This window comes from Pan troglodytes, chromosome 15 (assembly GCF_028858775.2).
Source record: "Pan troglodytes isolate AG18354 chromosome 15, NHGRI_mPanTro3-v2.0_pri, whole genome shotgun sequence".
Taxonomy (NCBI): Eukaryota; Metazoa; Chordata; class Mammalia; order Primates; family Hominidae; genus Pan; species Pan troglodytes.
The window spans coordinates 9,984,284-10,010,279 of NC_072413.2; positions in this window are offsets into that span (position 1 = coordinate 9,984,284).

Below are 25,996 nucleotides of genomic sequence, written 5' to 3' on the forward strand. Positions count from 1 at the left end.
TAATTTTTGATATTTTATGTACAGTATATTAAATATAATTACTGTAGTTTTTGATAGTTTATTTACAGTATATATTACACATATTTGGTGTACTTTTTCATATTTTATGTACAGTATGTAATATATATTTACTGTACTTTTTCAAACTTTATTTACCGTATATAAAATGTATTTGGTGTACTTTTAGTTATGTACTTTTTGATATTTTCTGTACAGTATATAAGATATATTTGGTGTCCTTTTGATATTTTATGTAAATTATATAATTCATATTTGGTGTAGTTTTTGATATTTTACATAGGGTGTGTCATATATATTGACTGTCTTTTTGATATTTTATTTACAGTATATAATATACATTTGGTGTAATTTTTGATATTTTATGTACAGTATATTAAATATAATTACTGTAGTTTTTGATAGTTTATTTACAGTATATATAACACATATTTGGTGCACTTTTTGATATTTTGTGTACAGTATGTAATATATATTTACTGTACTTTTTCAAACTTTATTTACAGTATATAAAATGTTTTTGGTGTACTTTTAGTTAATATTATATGTACAATATATGAAATATATTTACTGTACTTTTTGATATTTTCTGTACAGTATATAAGATATATTTGGTGTCCTTTTGATATTTTATGTAAATTATATAATACATATTTGGTGTAGTTTCTGATATTTTACATAGGGTGCTTCGTATATATTGACTGTCCTTTTTGATATTTTATTTACAGTATATAATATACATTTGGTGTAATTTTTGATATTTTATGTACAGTATATTAAATATAATTACTGTAGTATTTGATAGTTTATTTACAGTATATATAACAAATATTTGGTGTACTTTTTGATATTTTATGTACAGTATGTAATATATATTTACTGTACTTTTTGATGTTTTATTTACAGTATATAAAATGTATTTGGTGTACTTTCAGTTAATATTATATGTACAGTATATGAAATATATTTACTGTACTTTTTGATATTTTATGTAGAGTATATAAGATGTATTTGGTGTCCTTTTGATATTTTATGTAAATTATATAATTCATATTTGGTGTAGTTTTTGATATTTTACATAGGGTGTGTCATATATATTGACTGTCTTTTTGATATTTTATTTACAGTATATAATATACATTTGGTGTAATTTTTGATATTTTATGTACAGTATATTAAATATAATTACTGTAGTTTTTGATAGTTTATTTACAGTATATATTACACATATTTGGTGTACTTTTTGATATTTTATGTACAGTATGTAATATATATTTACTGTACTTTTTCAAACTTTATTTACAGTATATAAAATGTATTTGGTGTACTTTCAGTTAATATTATATGTACAATATATGAAATATATTTACTGTACTTTTTGATATTTTATGTAGAGTATATAAGATATATTTGGTGTCCTTTTGATATTTTATGTAAATTATATAATTCATATTTGGTGTAGTTTTTGATATTTTACATAGGGTGTGTCATATATATTGACTGTCTTTTTGATATTTTATTTACAGTATATAATATACATTTGGTGTAATTTTTGATATTTTATGTACAGTATATTAAATATAATTACTGCAGTTTTTGATAGTTTATTTACAGTATATATAACACATATTTGGTGCACTTTTTGATATTTTATGTACAGTATGTCATATATCTTTACTGTACTTTTTCAAATTTTATTTACAGTATATAAAATGTTTTTGGTGTACTTTTAGTTAATATTATATGTACAATATATGAAACATATTTACTGTACTTTTTGATATTTTCTGTACAGTATATAAGATATATTTGGTGTCCTTTTGATATTTTATGTAAATTATATAATACATATTTGGTGTAGTTTTTGATATTTTACATAGGGTGTGTCATATATATTGACTGTCTTTTTGATATTTTATTTACAGTATATAATATACTTTTGGTGTAATTTTTGATATTTTATGTACAGTATATTAAATATAATTACTGTAGTTTTTGATAGTTTATTTACAGTATATATTACACATATTTGATGTACTTTTTCATATTTTATGTACAGTATGTAATATATATTTACTGTACTTTTTCAAACTTTATTTACCGTATATAAAATGTATTTGGTGTACTTTTAGTTATGTACTTTTTGATATTTTCTGTACAGTATATAAGATATATTTGGTGTCCTTTTGATATTTTATGTAAATTATATAATTCATATTTGGTGTAGTTTTTGATATTTTACATAGGGTGTGTCATATATATTGACTGTCTTTTTGATATTTTATTTACAGTATATAATATACATTTGGTGTAATTTTTGATATTTTATGTACAGTATATTAAATATAATTACTGTAGTTTTTGATAGTTTATTTACAGTATATATAACACATATTTGGTGCACTTTTTGATATTTTGTGTACAGTATGTAATATATATTTACTGTACTTTTTCAAACTTTATTTACAGTATATAAAATGTTTTTGGTGTACTTTTAGTTAATATTATATGTACAATATATGAAATATATTTACTGTACTTTTTGATATTTTCTGTACAGTATATAAGATATATTTGGTGTCCTTTTGATATTTTATGTAAATTATATAATACATATTTGGTGTAGTTTCTGATATTTTACATAGGGTGCTTCGTATATATTGACTGTCCTTTTTGATATTTTATTTACAGTATATAATATACATTTGGTGTAATTTTTGATATTTTATGTACAGTATATTAAATATAATTACTGTAGTATTTGATAGTTTATTTACAGTATATATAACAAATATTTGGTGTACTTTTTGATATTTTATGTACAGTATGTAATATATATTTACTGTACTTTTTGATGTTTTATTTACAGTATATAAAATGTATTTGGTGTACTTTCAGTTAATATTATATGTACAGTATATGAAATATATTTACTGTACTTTTTGATATTTTATGTAGAGTATATAAGATGTATTTGGTGTCCTTTTGATATTTTATGTAAATTATATAATTCATATTTGGTGTAGTTTTTGATATTTTACATAGGGTGTGTCATATATATTGACTGTCTTTTTGATATTTTATTTACAGTATATAATATACATTTGGTGTAATTTTTGATATTTTATGTACAGTATATTAAATATAATTACTGTAGTTTTTGATAGTTTATTTACAGTATATATTACACATATTTGGTGTACTTTTTGATATTTTATGTACAGTATGTCATATATCTTTACTGTACTTTTTCAAATTTTATTTACAGTATATAAAATGTTTTTGGTGTACTTTCAGTTAATATTATATGTACAATATATGAAATATATTTACTGTACTTTTTGATATTTTCTGTACAGTATATAAGATATATTTGGTGTCCTTTTGATATTTTATGTAAATTATATAATACATATTTGGTGTAGTTTTTGATATTTTACATAGGGTGTGTCATATATATTGACTGTCTTTTTGATATTTTATTTACAGTATATAATATACTTTTGGTGTAATTTTTGATATTTTATGTACAGTATATTAAATATAATTACTGTAGTTTTTGATAGTTTATTTACAGTATATATTACACATATTTGATGTACTTTTTCATATTTTATGTACAGTATGTAATATATATTTACTGTACTTTTTCAAACTTTATTTACAGTATATAAAATGTATTTGGTGTACTTTTAGTTATCTACTTTTTGATATTTTCTGTACAGTATATAAGATATATTTGGTGTCCTTTTGATATTTTATGTAAATTATATAATTCATATTTGGTGTAGTTTTTGATATTTTACATAGGGTGTGTCATATATATTGACTGTCTTTTTGAAATTTTATTTACAGTATATAATATACATTTGGTGTAATTTTTGATATTTTATGTACAGTATATTAAATATAATTACTGTAGTTTTTGATAGTTTATTTACAGTATATATAACACATATTTGGTGCACTTTTTGATATTTTGTGTACAGTATGTAATATATATTTACTGTACTTTTTCAAACTTTATTTACAGTATATAAAATGTTTTTGCTGTACTTTTAGTTAATATTATATGTACAATATATGAAATATATTTACTGTACTTTTTGATATTTTCTGTACAGTATATAAGATATATTTGGTGTCCTTTTGATATTTTATGTAAATTATATAATACATATTTGGTGTAGTTTCTGATATTTTACATAGGGTGCTTCGTATATATTGACTGTCCTTTTTGATATTTTATTTACAGTATATAATATACATTTGGTGTAATTTTTGATATTTTATGTACAGTATATTAAATATAATTACTGTAGTATTTGATAGTTTATTTACAGTATATATAACAATTATTTGGTGTACTTTTTGATATTTTATGTACAGTATGTAATATATATTTACTGTACTTTTTGATGTTTTATTTACAGTATATAAAATGTATTTGGTGTACTTTCAGTTAATATTATATGTACAGTATATGAAATATATTTACTGTACTTTTTGATATTTTATGTAGAGCATATAAGATGTATTTGGTGTCATTTTGATATTTTATGTAAATTATATAATTCATATTTGGTGTAGTTTTTGATATTTTACATAGGGTGTGTCATATATATTGACTGTCTTTTTGATATTTTATTTACAGTATATACTATACATTTGGTGTAATTTTTGATATTTTATGCACAGTATATTAAATATAATTACTGTAGTTTTGATAGTTTATTTACAGTATATATAACACATATTTGGTGCACTTTTTGATATTTTATGTACAGTATGTCATATATCTTTACTGTACTTTTTCAAATTTTATTTACAGTATATAAAATGTTTTTGTTGTACTTTTAGTTAATATTATTTGTACAATATATGAAATATATTTACTGTACTTTTTGATATTTTCGGTACAGTATATAAGATATATTTGGTGTCCTTTTGATATTTTATGTAAATTATATAATACATATTAGGTGTAGTTTTTGATATTTTACATAGGGTGTGTCATATATATTGACTGTCTTTTTGATATTTTATTTACAGTACATAATATACTTTTGGTGTAATTTTTGATATTTTATGTACAGTATATTAAATATAATTACTGTAGTTTTTGATAGTTTATTTACAGTATATATTACACATATTTGGTGTACTTTTTGATATTTTATGTACAGTATGTAATATATATTTACTGTACTTTTTCAAACTTTATTTACAGTATATAAAATGTATTTGGTGTACTTTCAGTTAATATTATATGTACAATATATGAAATATATTTACTGTACTTTTTGATATTTTATGTAGAGTATATAAGATATATTTGGTGTCCTTTTGATATTTTATGTAAATTATATAATTCATATTTGGTGTAGTTTTTGATATTTTACATAGGGTGTGTCATATATATTGACTGTCTTTTTGATATTTTATTTACAGTATATAATATACATTTGGTGTAATTTTTGATATTTTATGTACAGTATATTAAATATAATTACTGCAGTTTTTGATAGTTTATTTACAGTATATATAACACATATGTGGTGCACTTTTTGATATTTTATGTACAGTATGTCATATATCTTTACTGTACTTTTTCAAATTTTATTTACAGTATATAAAATGTTTTTGGTGTACTTTCAGTTAATATTATATGTACAATATATGAAATATATTTACTGTACTTTTTGATATTTTCTGTACAGTATATAAGATATATTTGGTGTCCTTGTGATATTTTATGTAAATTATATAATACATATTTGGTGTAGTTTTTGATATTTTACATAGGGTGTGTCATATATATTGACTGTCTTTTTGATATTTTATTTACAGTATATAATATACTTTTGGTGTAATTTTTGATATTTTATGTACAGTATATTAAATATAATTACTGTAGTTTTTGATAGTTTATTTACATTATATATTACACATATTTGATGTACTTTTTCATATTTTATGTACAGTATGTAATATATATTTACTGTACTTTTTCAAACTTTATTTACAGTATATAAAATGTATTTGGTGTACTTTTAGTTATCTACTTTTTGATATTTTCTGTACAGTATATAAGATATATTTGGTGTCCTTTTGATATTTTATGTAAATTATATAATTCATATTTGGTGTAGTTTTTGATATTTTACATAGGGTGTGTCATATATATTGACTGTCTTTTTGATATTTTATTTACAGTATATAATATACATTTGGTGTAATTTTTGATATTTTATGTACAGTATATTAAATATAATTACTGTAGTTTTTGATAGTTTATTTACAGTATATATAACACATATTTGGTGCACTTTTTGATATTTTGTGTACAGTATGTAATATATATTTACTGTACTTTTTCAAACTTTATTTACAGTATATAAAATGTTTTTGCTGTACTTTTAGTTAATATTATATGTACAATATATGAAATATATTTACTGTACTTTTTGATATTTTCTGTACAGTATATAAGATATATTTGGTGTCCTTTTGATATTTTATGTAAATTATATAATACATATTTGGTGTAGTTTCTGATATTTTACATAGGGTGCTTCGTATATATTGACTGTCCTTTTTGATATTTTATTTACAGTATATAATATACATTTGGTGTAATTTTTGATATTTTATGTACAGTATATTAAATATAATTACTGTAGTATTTGATAGTTTATTTACAGTATATATAACAATTATTTGGTGTACTTTTTGATATTTTATGTACAGTATGTAATATATATTTACTGTACTTTTTGATGTTTTATTTACAGTATATAAAATGTATTTGGTGTACTTTCAGTTAATATTATATGTACAGTATATGAAATATATTTACTGTACTTTTTGATATTTTATGTAGAGCATATAAGATGTATTTGGTGTCATTTTGATATTTTATGTAAATTATATAATTCATATTTGGTGTAGTTTTTGATATTTTACATAGGGTGTGTCATATATATTGACTGTCTTTTTGATATTTTATTTACAGTATATACTATACATTTGGTGTAATTTTTGATATTTTATGCACAGTATATTAAATATAATTACTGTAGTTTTGATAGTTTATTTACAGTATATATAACACATATTTGGTGCACTTTTTGATATTTTATGTACAGTATGTCATATATCTTTACTGTACTTTTTCAAATTTTATTTACAGTATATAAAATGTTTTTGTTGTACTTTTAGTTAATATTATTTGTACAATATATGAAATATATTTACTGTACTTTTTGATATTTTCGGTACAGTATATAAGATATATTTGGTGTCCTTTTGATATTTTATGTAAATTATATAATACATATTAGGTGTAGTTTTTGATATTTTACATAGGGTGTGTCCTATATATTGACTGTCTTTTTGATATTTTATTTACAGTATATAATATACTTTTGGTGTAATTTTTGATATTTTATGTACAGTATATTAAATATAATTACTGCAGTTTTTGATAGTTTATTTACAGTATATATAACACATATGTGGTGCACTTTTTGATATTTTATGTACAGTATGTCATATATCTTTACTGTACTTTTTCAAATTTTATTTACAGTATATAAAATGTTTTTGGTGTACTTTCAGTTAATATTATATGTACAATATATGAAATATATTTACTGTACTTTTTGATATTTTCTGTACAGTATATAAGATATATTTGGTGTCCTTTTGATATTTTATGTAAATTATATAATACATATTTGGTGTAGTTTTTGATATTTTACATAGGGTGTGTCATATATATTGACTGTCTTTTTGATATTTTATTTACAGTATATAATATACTTTTGGTGTAATTTTTGATATTTTATGTACAGTATATTAAATATAATTACTGTAGTTTTTGATAGTTTATTTACATTATATATTACACATATTTGATGTACTTTTTCATATTTTATGTACAGTATGTAATATATATTTACTGTACTTTTTCAAACTTTATTTACAGTATATAAAATGTATTTGGTGTACTTTTAGTTATCTACTTTTTGATATTTTCTGTACAGTATATAAGATATATTTGGTGTCCTTTTGATATTTTATGTAAATTATATAATTCATATTTGGTGTAGTTTTTGATATTTTACATAGGGTGTGTCATATATATTGACTGTCTTTTTGATATTTTATTTACAGTATATAATATACATTTGGTGTAATTTTTGATATTTTATGTACAGTATATTAAATATAATTACTGTAGTTTTTGATAGTTTATTTACAGTATATATAACACATATTTGGTGCACTTTTTGATATTTTGTGTACAGTATGTAATATATATTTACTGTACTTTTTCAAACTTTATTTACAGTATATAAAATGTTTTTGCTGTACTTTTAGTTAATATTATATGTACAATATATGAAATATATTTACTGTACTTTTTGATATTTTCTGTACAGTATATAAGATATATTTGGTGTCCTTTTGATATTTTATGTAAATTATATAATACATATTTGGTGTAGTTTCTGATATTTTACATAGGGTGCTTCGTATATATTGACTGTCCTTTTTGATATTTTATTTACAGTATATAATATACATTTGGTGTAATTTTTGATATTTTATGTACAGTATATTAAATATAATTACTGTAGTATTTGATAGTTTATTTACAGTATATATAACAATTATTTGGTGTACTTTTTGATATTTTATGTACAGTATGTAATATATATTTACTGTACTTTTTGATGTTTTATTTACAGTATATAAAATGTATTTGGTGTACTTTCAGTTAATATTATATGTACAGTATATGAAATATATTTACTGTACTTTTTGATATTTTATGTAGAGCATATAAGATGTATTTGGTGTCATTTTGATATTTTATGTAAATTATATAATTCATATTTGGTGTAGTTTTTGATATTTTACATAGGGTGTGTCATATATATTGACTGTCTTTTTGATATTTTATTTACAGTATATACTATACATTTGGTGTAATTTTTGATATTTTATGCACAGTATATTAAATATAATTACTGTAGTTTTGATAGTTTATTTACAGTATATATAACACATATTTGGTGCACTTTTTGATATTTTATGTACAGTATGTCATATATCTTTACTGTACTTTTTCAAATTTTATTTACAGTATATAAAATGTTTTTGTTGTACTTTTAGTTAATATTATTTGTACAATATATGAAATATATTTACTGTACTTTTTGATATTTTCGGTACAGTATATAAGATATATTTGGTGTCCTTTTGATATTTTATGTAAATTATATAATACATATTAGGTGTAGTTTTTGATATTTTACATAGGGTGTGTCCTATATATTGACTGTCTTTTTGATATTTTATTTACAGTATATAATATACTTTTGGTGTAATTTTTGATATTTTATGTACAGTATATTAAATATAATTACTGTAGTTTTTGATAGTTTATTTACAGTATATATTACACATATTTGGTGTACTTTTTGATATTTTATGTACAGTATGTAATATATATTTACTGTACTTTTTCAAACTTTATTTACAGTATATAAAATGTATTTGGTGTACTTTCAGTTAATATTATATGTACAATATATGAAATATATTTACTGTACTTTTTGATATTTTATGTAGAGTATATAAGATATATTTGGTGTCCTTTTGATATTTTATGTAAATTATATAATTCATATTTGGTGTAGTTTTTGATATTTTACATAGGGTGTGTCATATATATTGACTGTCTTTTTGATATTTTATTTACAGTATATAATATACATTTGGTGTAATTTTTGATATTTTATGTACAGTATATTAAATATAATTACTGCAGTTTTTGATAGTTTATTTACAGTATATATAACACATATGTGGTGCACTTTTTGATATTTTATGTACAGTATGTCATATATCTTTACTGTACTTTTTCAAATTTTATTTACAGTATATAAAATGTTTTTGGTGTACTTTTAGTTAATATTATATGTACAATATATGAAATATATTTACTGTACTTTTTGATATTTTCTGTACAGTATATAAGATATATTTGGTGTCCTTTTGATATTTTATGTAAATTATATAATACATATTTGGTGTAGTTTTTGATATTTTACATAGGGTGTGTCATATATATTGACTATCTTTTTGATATTTTATTTACAGTATATAATATACTTTTGGTGTAATTTTTGATATTTTATGTACAGTATATTAAATATAATTACTGTAGTTTTTGATAGTTTATTTACAGTATATATTACACATATTTGGTGTACTTTTTCATATTTTATGTACAGTATGTAATATATATTTACTGTACTTTTTCAAACTTTATTTACCGTATATAAAATGTATTTGGTGTACTTTTAGTTATGTACTTTTTGATATTTTCTGTACAGTATATAAGATATATTTGGTGTCCTTTTGATATTTTATGTAAATTATATAATTCATATTTGGTGTAGTTTTTGATATTTTACATAGGGTGTGTCATATATATTGACTGTCTTTTTGATATTTTATTTACAGTATATAATATACATTTGGTGTAATTTTTGATATTTTATGTACAGTATATTAAATATAATTACTGTAGTTTTTGATAGTTTATTTACAGTATATATAACACATATTTGGTGCACTTTTTGATATTTTGTGTACAGTATGTAATATATATTTACTGTACTTTTTCAAACTTTATTTACAGTATATAAAATGTTTTTGGTGTACTTTTAGTTAATATTATATGTACAATATATGAAATATATTTACTGTACTTTTTGATATTTTCTGTACAGTATATAAGATATATTTGGTGTCCTTTTGATATTTTATGTAAATTATATAATACATATTTGGTGTAGTTTCTGATATTTTACATAGGGTGCTTCGTATATATTGACTGTCCTTTTTGATATTTTATTTACAGTATATAATATACATTTGGTGTAATTTTTGATATTTTATGTACAGTATATTAAATATAATTACTGTAGTATTTGATAGTTTATTTACAGTATATATAACAAATATTTGGTGTACTTTTTGATATTTTATGTACAGTATGTAATATATATTTACTGTACTTTTTGATGTTTTATTTACAGTATATAAAATGTATTTGGTGTACTTTCAGTTAATATTATATGTACAGTATATGAAATATATTTACTGTACTTTTTGATATTTTATGTAGAGTATATAAGATGTATTTGGTGTCCTTTTGATATTTTATGTAAATTATATAATTCATATTTGGTGTAGTTTTTGATATTTTACATAGGGTGTGTCATATATATTGACTGTCTTTTTGATATTTTATTTACAGTATATAATATACATTTGGTGTAATTTTTGATATTTTATGTACAGTATATTAAATATAATTACTGTAGTTTTTGATAGTTTATTTACAGTATATATTACACATATTTGGTGTACTTTTTGATATTTTATGTACAGTATGTAATATATATTTACTGTACTTTTTCAAACTTTATTTACTGTATATAAAATGTATTTGGTGTACTTTCAGTTAATATTATATGTACAATATATGAAATATATTTACTGTACTTTTTGATATTTTATGTAGAGTATATAAGATATATTTGGTGTCCTTTTGATATTTTATGTAAATTATATAATTCATATTTGGTGTAGTTTTTGATATTTTACATAGGGTGTGTCATATATATTGACTGTCTTTTTGATATTTTATTTACAGTATATAATATACATTTGGTGTAATTTTTGATATTTTATGTACAGTATATTAAATATAATTACTGCAGTTTTTGATAGTTTATTTACAGTATATATAACACATATTTGGTGCACTTTTTGATATTTTATGTACAGTATGTCATATATCTTTACTGTACTTTTTCAAATTTTATTTACAGTATATAAAATGTTTTTGGTGTACTTTTAGTTAATATTATATGTACAATATATGAAATATATTTACTGTACTTTTTGATATTTTCTGTACAGTATATAAGATATATTTGGTGTCCTTTTGATATTTTATGTAAATTATATAATACATATTTGGTGTAGTTTTTGATATTTTACATAGGGTGTGTCATATATATTGACTGTCTTTTTGATATTTTATTTACAGTATATAATATACTTTTGGTGTAATTTTTGATATTTTATGTACAGTATATTAAATATAATTACTGTAGTTTTTGATAGTTTATTTACAGTATATATTACACATATTTGATGTACTTTTTCATATTTTATGTACAGTATGTAATATATATTTACTGTACTTTTTCAAACTTTATTTACAGTATATAAAATGTATTTGGTGTACTTTTAGTTATCTACTTTTTGATATTTTCTGTACAGTATATAAGATATATTTGGTGTCCTTTTGATATTTTATGTAAATTATATAATTCATATTTGGTGTAGTTTTTGATATTTTACATAGGGTGTGTCATATATATTGACTGTCTTTTTGATATTTTATTTACAGTATATATTATACATTTGGTGTAATTTTTGATATTTTATTTACAGTATATTAAATATAATTACTGTAGTTTTTGATAGTTTATTTACAGTATATATAACACATATTTGGTGCACTTTTTGATATTTTGTGTACAGTATGTAATATATATTTACTGTACTTTTTCAAACTTTATTTACAGTATATAAAATGTTTTTGCTGTACTTTTAGTTAATATCATATGTACAATATATGAAATATATTTACTGTACTTTTTGATATTTTCTGTACAGTATATAAGATATATTTGGTGTCCTTTTGATATTTTATGTAAATTATATAATACATATTTGGTGTAGTTTCTGATATTTTACATAGGGTGCTTCGTATATATTGACTGTCCTTTTTGATATTTTATTTACAGTATATAATATACATTTGGTGTAATTTTTGATATTTTATGTACAGTATATTAAATATAATTACTGTAGTATTTGATAGTTTATTTACAGTATATATAACAATTATTTGGTGTACTTTTTGATATTTTATGTACAGTATGTAATATATATTTACTGTACTTTTTGATGTTTTATTTACAGTATATAAAATGTATTTGGTGTACTTTCAGTTAATATTATATGTACAGTATATGAAATATATTTACTGTACTTTTTGATATTTTATGTAGAGCATATAAGATGTATTTGGTGTCATTTTGATATTTTATGTAAATTATATAATTCATATTTGGTGTAGTTTTTGATATTTTACATAGGGTGTGTCATATATATTGACTGTCTTTTTGATATTTTATTTACAGTATATACTATACATTTGGTGTAATTTTTGATATTTTATGTACAGTATATTAAATATAATTACTGTAGTTTTGATAGTTTATTTACAGTATATATAACACATATTTGGTGCACTTTTTGATATTTTATGTACAGTATGTCATATATCTTTACTGTAATTTTTCAAATTTTATTTACAGTATATAAAATGTTTTTGTTGTACTTTTAGTTAATATTATTTGTACAATATATGAAATATATTTACTGTACTTTTTGATATTTTCGGTACAGTATATAAGATATATTTGGTGTCCTTTTGAAATTTTATGTAAATTATATAATACATATTAGGTGTAGTTTTTGATATTTTACATAGGGTGTGTCATATATATTGACTGTCTTTTTGATATTTTATTTACAGTATATAATATACTTTTGGTGTAATTTTTGATATTTTATGTACAGTATATTAAATATAATTACTGTAGTTTTTGATAGTTTATTTACAGTATATATTACACATATTTGGTGTACTTTTTGATATTTTATGTACAGTATGTAATATATATTTACTGTACTTTTTCAAACTTTATTTACAGTATATAAAATGTATTTGGTGTACTTTCAGTTAATATTATATGTACAATATATGAAATATATTTACTGTACTTTTTGATATTTTATGTAGAGTATATAAGATATATTTGGTGTCCTTTTGATATTTTATGTAAATTATATAATTCATATTTGGTGTAGTTTTTGATATTTTACATAGGGTGTGTCATATATATTGACTGTCTTTTTGATATTTTATTTACAGTATATAATATACATTTGGTGTAATTTTTGATATTTTATGTACAGTATATTAAATATAATTACTGCAGTTTTTGATAGTTTATTTACAGTATATATAACACATATGTGGTGCACTTTTTGATATTTTATGTACAGTATGTCATATATCTTTACTGTACTTTTTCAAATTTTATTTACAGTATATAAAATGTTTTTGGTGTACTTTTAGTTAATATTATATGTACAATATATGAAATATATTTACTGTACTTTTTGATATTTTCTGTACAGTATATAAGATATATTTGGTGTCCTTTTGATATTTTATGTAAATTATATAATACATATTTGGTGTAGTTTTTGATATTTTACATAGGGTGTGTCATATATATTGACTATCTTTTTGATATTTTATTTACAGTATATAATATACTTTTGGTGTAATTTTTGATATTTTATGTACAGTATATTAAATATAATTACTGTAGTTTTTGATAGTTTATTTACAGTATATATTACACATATTTGGTGTACTTTTTCATATTTTATGTACAGTATGTAATATATATTTACTGTACTTTTTCAAACTTTATTTACCGTATATAAAATGTATTTGGTGTACTTTTAGTTATGTACTTTTTGATATTTTCTGTACAGTATATAAGATATATTTGGTGTCCTTTTGATATTTTATGTAAATTATATAATTCATATTTGGTGTAGTTTTTGATATTTTACATAGGGTGTGTCATATATATTGACTGTCTTTTTGATATTTTATTTACAGTATATAATATACATTTGGTGTAATTTTTGATATTTTATGTACAGTATATTAAATATAATTACTGTAGTTTTTGATAGTTTATTTACAGTATATATAACACATATTTGGTGCACTTTTTGATATTTTGTGTACAGTATGTAATATATATTTACTGTACTTTTTCAAACTTTATTTACAGTATATAAAATGTTTTTGGTGTACTTTTAGTTAATATTATATGTACAATATATGAAATATATTTACTGTACTTTTTGATATTTTCTGTACAGTATATAAGATATATTTGGTGTCCTTTTGATATTTTATGTAAATTATATAATACATAGTTGGTGTAGTTTCTGATATTTTACATAGGGTGCTTCGTATATATTGACTGTCCTTTTTGATATTTTATTTACAGTATATAATATACATTTGGTGTAATTTTTGATATTTTATATACAGTATATTAATTATAATTACTGTAGTATTTGATAGTTTATTTACAGTATATATAACAAATATTTGGTGTACTTTTTGATATTTTTTGTACAGTATGTAATATATATTTACTGTACTTTTTGATGTTTTATTTACAGTATATAAAATGTATTTGGTTTACTTTCAGTTAATATTATATGTACAGTATATGAAATATATTTACTGTACTTTTTGATATTTTATGTAGAGTATATAAGATGTATTTGGTGTCCTTTTGATATTTTATGTAAATTATATAATTCATATTTGGTGTAGTTTTTGATATTTTACATAGGGTTTGTCATATATATTGACTGTCTTTTTGATATTTTATTTACAATATATAATATACATTTGGTGTAATTTTTGATATTTTATGTACAGTATATTAAATATAATTACTGTAGTTTTTGATAGTTTATTTACAGTATATATTACACATATTTGGTGTACTTTTTGATATTTTATGTACAGTATGTAATATATATTTACTGTACTTTTTCAAACTTTATTTACAGTATATAAAATGTATTTGGTGTACTTTCAGTTAATATTATATGTACAATATATGAAATATATTTACTGTACTTTTTGATATTTTATGTAGAGTATATAAGATATATTTGGTGTCCTTTTGATATTTTATGTAAATTATATAATTCATATTTGGTGTAGTTTTTGATATTTTACATAGGGTGTGTCATATATATTGACTGTCTTTTTGATATTTTATTTACAGTATATAATATATATTTGGTGTAATTTTTGATATTTTATGTACAGTATATTAAATATAATTACTGCAGTTTTTGATAGTTTATTTACAGTATATATAACACATATTTGGTGCACTTTTTGATATTTTATGTACAGTATGTCATATATCTTTACTGTACTTTTTCAAATTTTATTTACAGTATATAAAATGTTTTTGGTGTACTTTTAGTTAATATTATATGTACAATATATGAAATATATTTACTGTACTTTTTGATATTTTCTGTACAGTATATAAGATATATTTGGTGTCCTTTTGATATTTTATGTAAATTATATAATACATATTTGGTGTAGTTTTTGATATTTTACATAGGGTGTGTCATATATATTGACTGTCTTTTTGATATTTTATTTACAGTATATAATATACTTTTGGTGTAATTTTTGATATTTTATGTACAGTATATTAAATATAATTACTGTAGTTTTTGATAGTTTATTTACAGTATATATTACACATATTTGATGTACTTTTTCATATTTTATGTACAGTATGTAATATATATTTATTGTACTTTTTCAAACTTTATTTACAGTATATAAAATGTATTTGGTGTACTTTTAGTTATCTACTTTTTGATATTTTCTGTACAGTATATAAGATATATTTGGTGTCCTTTTGATATTTTATGTAAATTATATAATTCATATTTGGTGTAGGTTTTGATATTTTACATAGGGTGTGTCATATATATTGACTGTCTTTTTGATATTTTATTTACAGTATATAATATACATTTGGTGTAATTTTTGATATTTTATGTACAGTATATTAAATATAATTACTGTAGTTTTTGATAGTTTATTTACAGTATATATAACACATATTTGGTGAACTTTTTGATATTTTGTGTACAGTATGTAATATATATATACTGTACTTTTTCAAACTTTATTTACAGTATATAAAATGTTTTTGGTGTACTTTTAGTTAATATTATATGTACAATATATGAAATATATTTACTGTACTTTTTGATATTTTCTGTACAGTATATAAGATATATTTGGTGTCCTTTTGATATTTTATGTAAATTATATAATTCATATTTGGTGTAGTTTTTGATATTTTACATAGGGTGTGTCATATATATTGACTGTCTTTTTGATATTTTATTTACAGTATATACTATACATTTGGTGTAATTTTTGATATTTTATGTACAGTATATTAAATATAATTACTGTAGTTTTTGATAGTTTATTTACAGTATATATAACACATATTTGGTGCACTTTTTGATATTTTATGTACAGTATGTCATATATCTTTACTGTACTTTTTCAAACTTTATTTACAGTATATAAAATGTTTTTGGTGTACTTTTAGTTAATATTATATGTACAATATATGAAATATATTTACTGTACTTTTTGATATTTTCTGTACAGTATATAAGATATATTTGGTGTCCTTTGATATTTTATGTAAATTATATAATACATATTTGGTGTAGTTTCTGATATTTTACCTAGGGTGCGTCGTATATATTGACTGTCCTTTTTGATATTTTATTTACAGTATATAATATACATTTGGTGTAATTTTTGATATTTTATGTACAGTATATTAAATATAATTACTGTAGTATTTGATAGTTTATTTACAGTATATATAACACATATTTGGTGTACTTTTTGATATTTTATGTACAGTATGTAATATATATTTACTGTACTTTTTCAAACTTTATTTACAGTATATAAAATGTATTTGGTGTACTTTCAGTTAATATTATATGTACAATATATGAAATATATTTACTGTACTTTTTGATATTTTATGTAGAGTATATAAGATATATTTGGTGTCCTTTTGATATTTTATGTAAATTATATAATTCATATTTGGTGTAGTTTTTGATATTTTACATAGGGTGTGTCATATATATTGACTGTCTTTTTGATATTTTATTTACAGTATATAATATACATTTGGTGTAATTTTTGATATTTTATGTACAGTATATTAAATATAATTACTGCAGTTTTTGATAGTTTATTTACAGTATATATAACACATATTTGGTGCACTTTTTGATATTTTATGTACAGTATGTCATATATCTTTACTGTACTTTTTCAAATTTTATTTACAGTATATAAAATGTTTTTGGTGTACTTTTAGTTAATATTATATGTACAATATATGAAATATATTTACTGTACTTTTTGATATTTTCTGTACAGTATATAAGATATATTTGGTGTCCTTTTGATATTTTATGTAAATTATATAATACATATTTGGTGTAGTTTTTGATATTTTACATAGGGTGTGTCATATATATTGACTGTCTTTTTGATATTTTATTTACAGTATATAATATACTTTTGGTGTAATTTTTGATATTTTATGTACAGTATATTAAATATAATTACTGTAGTTTTTGATAGTTTATTTACAGTATATATTACACATATTTGGTGTACTTTTTCATATTTTATGTACAGTATGTAATATATATTTACTGTACTTTTTCAAACTTTATTTACAGTATATAAAATGTATTTGGTGTACTTTTAGTTATGTACTTTTTGATATTTTCTGTACAGTATATAAGATATATTTGGTGTCCTTTTGATATTTTATGTAAATTATATAATTCATATTTGGTGTAGTTTTTGATATTTTACATAGGGTGTGTCATATATATTGACTGTCTTTTTGATATTTTATTTAGAGTATATAATATACATTTGGTGTAATTTTTGATATTTTATGTACAGTACATTAAATATAATTACTGTAGTTTTTGATAGTTTATTTACAGTATATATAACATATATTTGGTGCACTTTTTGATATTTTGTGTACAGTATGTAATATATATTTACTGTACTTTTTCAAACTTTATTTACAGTATATAAAATGTTTTTGGTGTACTTTTAGTTAATATTATATGTACAATATATGAAATATATTTACTGTACTTTTTGATATTTTCTGTACTGTATATAAGATATATTTGGTGTCCTTTTGATATTTTATGTAAATTATATAATACATATTTGGTGTAGTTTTTGATATTTTACATAGGGTGTGTCATATATATTGACTGTCTTTTTGATATTTTATTTACAGTATATAATATACTTTTGGTGTAATTTTTTATATTTTATGTACAGTATATTAAATATAATTACTGTAGTTTTTGATAGTTTATTTACAGTATATATTACACATATTTGATGTACTTTTTCATATTTTATGTACAGTATGTAATATATATTTACTGTACTTTTTCAAACTTTATTTACAGTATATAAAATGTATTTGGTGTACTTTTAGTTATCTACTTTTTGATATTTTCTGTACAGTATATAAGATATATTTGGTGTCCTTTTGATATTTTATGTAAATTATATAATTCATATTTGGTGTAGGTTTTGATATTTTACATAGGGTGTGTCATATATATTGACTGTCTTTTTGATATTTTATTTACAGTATATACTATACATTTGGTGTAATTTTTGATATTTTATGTACAGTATATTAAATATAATTACTGTAGTTTTTGATAGTTTATTTACAGTATATATAACACATATTTGGTGCACTTTTTGATATTTTATGTACAGTATGTCATATATCTTTACTGTACTTTTTCAAACTTTATTTACAGTATATAAAATTTTTTTTTGTGTACTTTTAGTTAATATTATATGTACAATATATGAAATATATTTACTGTACTTTTTGATATTTTCTGTACAGTATATAAGATATATTTGGTGTCCTTTGATATTTTATGTAAATTATATAATACATATTTGGTGTAGTTTCTGATATTTTACCTAGGGTGCGTCGTATATATTGACTGTCCTTTTTGATATTTTATTTACAGTATATAATATACATTTGGTGTAATTTTTGATATTTTATGTACAGTATATTAAATATAATTACTGTAGTATTTGATAGTTTATTTACAGTATATATAACACATATTTGGTGTACTTTTTGATATTTTATGTACAGTATGTAATATATATTTACTGTACTTTTTCAAACTTTATTTACAGTATATAAAATGTATTTGGTGTACTTTCAGTTAATATTATATGTACAATATATGAAATATATTTACTGTACTTTTTGATATTTTATGTAGAGTACATAAGATATATTTGGTGTCCTTTTGATATTTTATGTAAATTATATAATTCATATTTGGTGTAGTTTTTGATATTTTACATAGGGTGTGTCATATATATTGACTGTCTTTTTGATATTTTATTTACAGTATATAATATACATTTGGTGTAATTTTTGATATTTTATGTACAGTATATTAAATATAATTACTGCAGTTTTTGATAGTTTATTTACAGTATATATAACACATATTTGGTGCACTTTTTGATATTTTATGTACAGTATGTCATATATCTTTACTGTACTTTTTCAAATTTTATTTACAGTATATAAAATGTTTTTGGTGTACTTTTAGTTAATATTATATGTACAATATATGAAATATATTTACTGTACTTTTTGATATTTTCTGTACAGTATATAAGATATATTTAGTGTCCTTTTGATATTTTATGTAAATTATATAATACATATTTGGTGTAGTTTTTGATATTTTACATAGGGTGTGTCATATATATTGACTGTCTTTTTGATATTTTATTTACAGTATATAATATACTTTTGGTGTAATTTTTGATATTTTATGTACAGTATATTAAATATAATTACTGTAGTTTTTGATAGTTTATTTACAGTATATATTACACATATTTGGTGTACTTTTTCATATTTTATGTACAGTATGTAATATATATTTACTGTACTTTTTCAAACTTTATTTACAGTATATAAAATGTATTTGGTGTACTTTGAGTTATGTACTTTTTGATATTTTCTGTACAGTATATAAGATATATTTGGTGTCCTTTTGATATTTTATGTAAATTATATAATTCATATTTGGTGTAGTTTTTGATATTTTACATAGGGTGTGTCATATATATTGACTGTCTTTTTGATATTTTATTTACAGTATATAATATACATTTGGTGTAATTTTTGATATTTTATGTACAGTATATTAAATATAATTACTGTAGTTTTTGATAGTTTATTTACAGTATATATAACATATATTTGGTGCACTTTTTGATATTTTGTGTACAGTATGTAATATATATTTACTGTACTTTTTCAAACTTTATTTACAGTATATAAAATGTTTTTGGTGTACTTTTAGTTAATATTATATGTACAATATATGAAATATATTTACTGTACTTTTTGATATTTTCTGTACAGTATATAAGATATATTTGGTGTCCTTTTGATATTTTATGTAAATTATATAATACATATTTGGTGTAGTTTCTGATATTTTACATACGGTGCTTCGTATATATTGACTGTCCTTTTTGATATTTTATTTACAGTATATAATATACATTTGGTGTAATTTTTGATATTTCATGTACAGTATATTAAATATAATTACTGTAGTATTTGATAGTTTATTTACAGTATTTATAACAAATATTTGGTGTACTTTTTGATATTTTATGTACAGTATGTAATATATATTTACTGTACTTTTTGATGTTTTATTTACAGTATATAAAATGTATTTGGTGTACTTTCAGTTAATATTATATGTACAGTATATGAAATATATTTACTGTACTTTTTGATATTTTATGTAGAGTATATAAGATGTATTTCGTGTCCTTTTGATATTTTATGTAAATTATATAATTCATATTTGGTGTAGTTTTTGATATTTTACATAGGGTGTGTCATATATATTGACTGTCTTTTTGATATTTTATTTACAGTGTATAATATACATTTGGTGTAATTTTTGATATTTTATGTACAGTATATTAAATATAATTACTGCAGTTTTTGATAGTTTATTTACAGTATATATAACACATATTTGGTGCACTTTTTGATATTTTATGTACAGTATGTCATATATCTTTACTGTACTTTTTCAAATTTTATTTACAGTATATAAAATGTTTTTGGTATACTTTTAGTTAATATTATATGTGCAATATATGAAATATATTTACTGTACTTTTTGATATTTTCTGTACACTATATAAGATATATTTGGTGTCCTTTTGATATTTTCTGTAAATTATATAATACATATTTGGTGTAGTTTTTGATATTTTACATAGGGTGTGTCATATATATTGACTGTCCTTTTTGATATTTTATTTACAGTATATAATATACTTTTGGTGTAATTTTTGATATTTTATGTACAGTATATTAAATATAATTACTGTAGTTTTTGATAGTTTATTTACAGTATTTGTTACACATATTTGGTGTACTTTTTGATATTTTATGTACAGTATGTAATATATATTTACTGTACTTTTTCAAACTTTATTTACAGTATATAAAATGTATTTGGTGTACTTTTAGTTAATATTATATGTACAATATATGAAATATACTGTACTTTTTGATATTTTATGTAGAGTATATAAGATATATTTGGTGTCCTTTTGATATTTTATGTAAATTATATAATTCATATTTGGTGTAGTTTTTGATATTTTACATAGGGTGTGTCATATATATTGACTATCTTTTTGATATTTTATTTACAGTATATAATATACATTTGGTGTAATTTTTGATATTTTATGTACAGTATATTAAATATAATTACTGTAGTATTTGATAGTTTATTTACAGTATATATAACACATATTTGGTGTACTTTTTGATATTTTATGTACAGTATGTAATATATATTTACTGTACTTTTTCAAACTTTATTTACAGTATATAAAATGTTTTTGGTGTACTTTCAGTTAATATTATATGTACAATATATGAAATATATTTACTGTACTTTTTGATATTTTCTGTACAGTATATAAGATATATTTGGTGTCCTTTTGATATTTTATGTAAATCATATAATACATATTTGGTGTAGTTTCTGATATTTTACATAGGGTGCGTCGTATATATTGACTGTCCTTTTTGATATTTTATTTCCAGTATATAATATACTTTTGGTGTAATTTTTGATATTTTATGTACAGTATATTAAATATAATTTCTGTAGTTTTTGATAGTTTATTTACAGTATATATTACACATATTTGGTGTACTTTTTGATATTTTATGTACAGTATGTAATATATATTTAGTGTACTTTTTCAAACTTTATTTACAGTATATAAAATGTATTTGGTGTACTTTTAGATAATATTATATGTACAATATATGAAATATATTTACTGTACTTTTTGATATTTTCTGTACAGTATATAAGATATATTTGGTGTCCTTTTGATATTTTATGTAAATTATATAATACATATTTGGTGTAGTTTCTGATATTTTACATGGGGTGCGTCGTATATATTGACTGTCCTTTTTGATATTGTATTTACAGTATATAATATACATTTGGTGTAATTTTGATATTTTATGTACAGTATATTAAATATAATTACTGTAGTATTTGATAGTTTATTTACAGTATATATAACACACATTTGGTGTACTTTTTGATATTTTATGTACAGTATGTAATATATATTTACTGTACTTTTTGATATTTTATTTACAGTATATAAAATGTATTTGGTGTACTTTCAGTTAATATTATATGTACAATATATGAAATATATTTACTGTACTTTTTGATATTTTATGTAGAGTATGTAAGATATATTTGGTGTCCTTTTGATATTTTATGTAAATTATATAATTCATATTTGGTGTAGTTTTTGATATTTTACATAGGGTGCGTCGTATATATTGACTGTCCTTTTTGATATTTTATTTACAGTATATAATATACATTTGGAGCAATTTTTGATATTTTATGTACAGCATATTCAATATAATTACTGTAGTATTTTATAGTTTATTTACAGTATATATAACACATATTTGGTGTACTTTTTGATATTTTATGTACAGTATGTAATATATATTTACTGTGATTTTTGATATTTTATTTACAGTATATAAAATGTATTTCGTGCACTTTCAGTTAATATTATATGTACAATATATGAAATATATTTACTGTACTTTTTGATATTTTATGTAGAGTATATAAGATATATTTGGTGTCCTTTTGATATTTTATGTAAATTATATAATTCATATTTGGTGTAGTTTTTGATATTTTACATAGGGTGTGTCATATATATTGACTGTCTTTTTGATATTTTATTTACAGTATATAATATACGTTTGGTGTAATTTTTGATATTTTATGTACAGTATATTAAATATAATTACTGTAGTATTTGATAGTTTATTTACAGTATATATAACACATATTTGGTGTACTTTTTGATATTTTATGTACAGTATGTAATATATATTTACTGTACATTTTCAAACTTTATTTACAGTATATAAAATGTTTTTGGTGTACTTTCAGTTAATATTATATGTACAATATATGAAATATATATACTGTACTTTTTGATATTTTCTGTACAGTATATAAGATATATTTGGTGTCCTTTTGATATTTTATGTAAATTATATAATACATATTTGGTGTAGTTTCTGAAATTTTACATAGGGTGCGTCGTATATATTGACTGTCCTTTTTGATATTTTATTTACAGTATATAATATACATTTGGTGTAATTTCTGATATTTTATGTACAGTATATTAAATATAATTACTGTAGTATTTGATAGTTTATTTACAGTATATATAACACATATTTGGTGTACTTTTTGATATTTTATGTACAGTATGTAATATATATTTACTGTACTTTTTCAAACTTTATTTACAGTATATAAAATGTATTTGGTGTACTTTTAGTTAATATTATATGTACAATATATGAAATATATTTACTGTACTTTTTGATATTTTCTGTACAGTATATAAGATATATTTGGTGTCCTTTTGATATTTTATGTAAATTATATAATACATATTTGGTGTAGTTTCTGATATTTTACATGGGGTGCGTCGTATATATTGACTGTCCTTTTTGATATTTTATTTACAGTATATAATATACATTTGGTGTAATTTTTGATATTTTATGTACAGTATATTAAATATAATTACTGTAGTATTTGATAGTTTATTTACAGTATATATAACACACATTTGGTGTACTTTTGGATATTTTATGTACAGTATGTAATATATATTTACTGTACATTTTGATATATTATTTACAGTATATAAAATGTATTTGGTGTACTTTCAGTTAATATTATATGTACAATATATGAAATATATTTACTGTACTTTTTGATATTTTATGTAGAGTATGTAAGATATATTTGGTGTCCTTTTGATATTTTATGTAAATTATATAATTCATATTTGGTGTAGTTTTTGATATTTTACATAGGGTGCGTCATATATATTGACTGTCTTTTTGATATTTTATTTACAGGATATAATATACATTTGGTGTAATTTTTATATTTTATGTACAGTATATTAAATATAATTACTGTAGTTTTTGATAGTTTATTTACAGAATATATAACACATATTTGGTGCACTTTTTGATATTTTATGTACAGTATGTCATATATCTTTACTGTACTTTTTCAAATTTTATTTACAGTATATAAAATGTTTTTGGTGTACTTTATTTAATATTATATGTTCAATATATGAAATATATTTACTGTACTTTTTGATATTTTATGTAGAGTATATAAGATATATTTGGTGTCCTTTTGATATTTTATGTAAATTATATAATACATATTTGGTGTAGTTTTTGATATTTTACATAGGGAGTGTCGTATATGTTGACTGTCCTTTTTGATATTTTATTTACAGTATATAATATACTTTTGGTGTAATTTTTGATATTTTATGTACAGTATATTAAATATAATTACTGTAGTTTTT